This window comes from Palaemon carinicauda, chromosome 7 (genome assembly GCF_036898095.1).
Source record: "Palaemon carinicauda isolate YSFRI2023 chromosome 7, ASM3689809v2, whole genome shotgun sequence".
NCBI classification, from domain to species: domain Eukaryota; kingdom Metazoa; phylum Arthropoda; class Malacostraca; order Decapoda; family Palaemonidae; genus Palaemon; species Palaemon carinicauda.
The window spans coordinates 175,290,875-175,295,874 of NC_090731.1; positions in this window are offsets into that span (position 1 = coordinate 175,290,875).

Genomic DNA, 5,000 nt, shown 5'->3' on the forward strand with positions numbered 1-5,000 from the left:
ACATCTGAAGACTAAAGGGGCACTCAGTAGAGCGCAGACCTCCGTCGCGGCAGCTTATTTCTCGACCTTGACCTTTGACCTTAACATGTATCAATTGTCGTGGATTTTCATATACTAAAATAATGAACCAAGTTTGAAATCTCTGCGACATCGACGTCCAAACTTATGACTGATTACGTGAATTGGAGATTTTGCTCGACTTTGACCTTGATATTTGACCTTAACATGTATCAATTGACGCGGATTTTTTATAAACTCAGATATGAACCTCGTTTGAAATCTCTGTGACAACGATGTCCAAACTTATGACTGATTACGTGAATTGGAGATTTTGCTCGACTTTGACCTTGACCTTTGACCTTAACATGTATCAATTGGCGTGGATTTTCATATATTAAAATATGAACCAAGTTTGAAGTCTCAGTGACAACGATGTTCAAACTTATGGCTGATTATGTGAATTGGACATTTTGCTTGACCGTGACCTTGAATTTTGACTTTTACCTTCCAAAAATTTAATAATTTCCATTTTTTATATAAAAGTTAATCCCTGCAAGTTTCACTACTCTTCTATAAAGTCTGTGGTCAGGAATCTGTTCACAATCATTTGACCGTGACCTTGACCATTAACCTTGACCTTCCAAAAATGTAATAATTTCCAGCTTTATACATAAAAGTTAATCCAGCAAGTTTCACAACTCTTCAATAAAGTCTGTGGTCAGGAAACTGTTCACAATCATTTGACCGTGACCTTGACCTTTGACCTTGACCTTCCAAAAATTTAATAATTTCCAGCTTTTACATAAAAGTTAATCCCCACAAGTTTCACTACTCTTCTATAAACTCTGTGATCAGGAAGCTGTTCACAATCAAACATAAAAAAACAAACTGGGGGTAAAATATAACCTTCCAACTTCGTTGGCGGAGGTAAAAATAGGGTAAAACTATAGTGAAAGTTGTGAACACCATCAATAGATATAACGTCTTTGACCAAAAAAAAAAAAAAAAAAAAAAAAAAAAAAAAAAAAAAACTGACTATAACAGGTGAAAAGGTAATAAATCATTAGCGTTAATTGGCTTCTTAATTGTACGTTACCTTATTTCCATCTCCGGGTCAAACTGCTAGCTCAGCTCACACCTGGAAAAAACAAAAACAGTAATTAATATCAAAGGTTATAATTAGCTGACACTTTTAACTTGTTTGTCGTTTAAAACCCTCGCTTGAAGAAAACAACGTTTTTTGTTTTTTTGCTTGTTTTTTTAATGTTACTTATACTTTCTAAAATGTTTTTTTTTGTCGAAATTCCATAAACATTAAAATTTAAAAAATATCAATATTAAAAATGCTTTCTAAAATGTTTTTTTGTCGAAATTCCATAAACATCAAAATTTCAAATGTATTAATAATACAAATGCTTTGTAAAATGTTTCTGTCGATATTAAAAAAACTAAATTTAAAAAAAAAAACATTAAATATTAAAAATGCTTTCTAAAATGTTTTTTGTCGAAATTCCATAAACATCAAAATTTCAAATGTATTAATAATACAAATGATTTGTAAAATGTTTCTGTCGAAATTAAATAAAAACTAAAATAAAAAAAAAATTAAATATTAAAAATGTTTTCTAAAATGTTTTTTGTCGACATTCCATAAAACTAGAAATTAAATACATTAATATTACATATGCTTTCTAAAATGTTTTTTTTTGTCGAAATTCCATAAACATTATTATTCAAATACATTAATATTACAAATGATTTGTAAAATATTTCTGTCGAAATTCCATAAAAATTAAAATTGAAATACAATAATATTACAAATGATTTGTAAAATGTATCTGTCATAATTCCCTAAAAACTAAAAACGAAATAAATGGAATATTACAAATACTTTCAAAAATATTTTTGTAGAAACCATAAAAACTAAATTCAAATACATCAATATCAAAAATACTTTCTACAAATGTTTATGTCAAAATTCCATGAAAACTAAAAATCAAATACATTGATATCATAATTGTTTTCTAAAGATATTTATTTCAAAATTCCATGAAAAATAAAAATCAAATGCATTAGTATAAAAAATGCTTTCTAAAAATGTTTCTATCGAATTTCCATAAAAACTAAAAATCAAATGCATTAATATAAAAAATGCTTTCTAAAAATGTTTATTCGAAATTCCATGAAAACTAAAAAACAAATGCATTGATATTAAAAATATTTTCTAAAATGTTAAAAAATCGAATACACCAATATAAATGCTTTCTAAAAATGTTTTTCTTTACACCATGAAAACTGTATATCAAATTAGACAGGTAAGACACGAATAAGGAATCGTATAACTACGTATATACATTTCAACAAAACTGATTGCTATGTCCCCACTTTCCAAAAAGCTGAAAGGAGGGAAAATATAACTAAAAAAAAAAAAAAAAAAAAAAAAAAAAAAAACTGAAAGGTCAAAACAGCTAATATTCTTCCTTGCATCTAGAACACTATGCCATACTGTAACGAGCGTTATACACGCAAAGTCTGATATCACAAAAGAAAAGAAAATAAAAACAAAAAGAAAAAAAACAAAAAGAAAAAAAAAAATCTTGTGGGTCAGGAACTTTCAAATCACCAATCAAGAATCGCAGGTATAAGGGATCCTGCTGGGAGGAGTCCTGGGTTACCACTCCCCCCTCCCCCAGGTCCTACCAACTGGCTAAACCAAGGACCTAAACCCCCCCCCCTCCCCCCAATGATGCTACATGATTACTACTTCCTTCTGCTCCTCTTCTTACATTATCACATTTTCCCCATTTCCTCATTTACTCCCTCCGACATTCTGCTACCTGAACGATAGCTAGCGATCGTGTAAAGCACCGCGGGGGATAAGATGATTATTGTGGTCCTTACTTAGTTTCCTCTGTTCGAAAACCCCAATCTCTCTCTCTCTCTCTCTCTCTCTCTCTCTCTCTCTCTCTCTCTCTCTGTAGGGTGGCTAAAAAAATTCAACCGCCAATTCTTGATACCAAATAATTTCTACAAAAATGATCGAATATTGAAAACCCCGTAAGAGTTTAAAAGATTCTCTCTCTCTCTCTCTCTCTCTCTCTCTCTCTCTCTCTCTCTCTAGCACGACGAACAACAACAAAACATTTCTACCACTAAACCTTTATTCCAAATAATTTCTACAAACATCGGAAATCGAAACACCCTAAGATCTAAAATCTTCTCTCTCTCTCTCTCTCTCTCTCTCTCTCTCTCTCTCTCTGTGTGTGTGTAGGACGGCTAAAAAAAATTCCACAGCCAATTCTTGATTCCAAATAATTTCTACAAAAAGTCATCGAATATTGTAAATCCTGTAGATCTAAAATCTTCTCTCTCTCTCTCTCTCTCTCTCTCTCTCTCTCTCTCTCTCTCAAATGCGGCGAACATAAAGAAATTCTACCACTGATCCTTTATTCCAAATAATTACTACAAAAATTATCAAATATTAATAACACCATAAGATTTAAAATCTTCTCTCTCTCTCTCTCTCTCTCTCTCTCTCTCTCTGTAGTGCGACTAACAAAAATTTCTACCGCCAACCCTTTATTTCAAATAATTTCTACAAAATTCATCAGATATTGGAAACACCTTAAGATTTAAAAGCTTGCTCTCTCTCTCTCTCTCTCTCTCTCTCTCTCTCTCTCCTCTGTTTGTGTCTTGTGCATTTCTGTGTGTTTCCATTTGAGTACAAACAAATAAGAAGTAAAGGCTTCATATTCTCTGTGTGTGTGTGTGTGTTTGTGTCTTGCGTATTTGTGTGTTTTCATTTGAGTACAACAAATAAGAGGTAAAGGCTTCATATTCTCTCTCTCTCTCTCTCTCTCTCTCTCTCTCTCTCTCTAGTGAGACAAAAAAAAAATTCTACCACCAATCCTTTATTCCAAATAATTTCAACTGACATCATCGAATATCGATATCGCTTTAAGATTTAAAAGCTTGCCTCTCTCTCTCTCTCTCTCTCTCCTCTCTCTCTCTCTCTCTAGAGCGATGGATAATAGCCAACCGGTCTACGAACCTACGAACAAAGGAAGAACTATTAAATAGAATTATAAAATGCACACCATTGGAATATGACAATTTTTTCTACTACAAATCCTTTATTCCAAATAAATTCTATAAAATTCATCAGATATTAAAAAACACCGTAAGATTTAAAAGTTTCTAATGAAGAAAAACTTTTTTCCCCTTTGATTTCTTTCCTCACTGGGCTATTTTTCCTGTTGGAGCCCCTGGCCTTATAGCATTCTGCTTTTCCAACTTGGGTTTTAGCTTAATAATAATAATAATAATAATAATAATAATAATAATAATAATAATAATAGTAATAATAATAATAATAATAATAATAATAATAATAATAATCATAATAATACATCTTCTCCGTCAGATCTACCAGCTAGTAATATTATAAATATAAATCTTAGTAAATTATAAAACAAATATAGTTTTAAAATCAATAAAAATTGAAAAAATAAATATATGAATGATCAGCAAAATTTAAAAAGAAATTTAGGGAGATCAAAATATAGTTTTAAAATATACAGAAACAAAAATAAATATAAGAATGATCAGTAAGATTTAAAAAGAAATTTTAAGAAGAATGTCAAAATTTAGTTTTAAAATAGATAAAAATTGAAAAAATAAATATATGAATAATCAGTAAAATTGGAAAAGAAATTTTAGGGAGAACGTCAAAATTTAAGTTTAAAATCGATAAAAATAGATAAAATATATAATTATATGAATGATCAGTAAAAGTGAAAAGGAAATTTTAGGAAGAAAGTCAAAATTTATTTTTTAAATTTATTAAAATAGAAAAAATAAATATATGAATGATCAGTAAAATATTGAAAGAAATTTTATGAAGACCTAAATTCAGTTTTAAAATCTATGAAAATAGAAAAATAAATATATGAATGATCAGTAAAAGTGAAAAAGAAATTTTAGGAAGAACGTCAAAATTT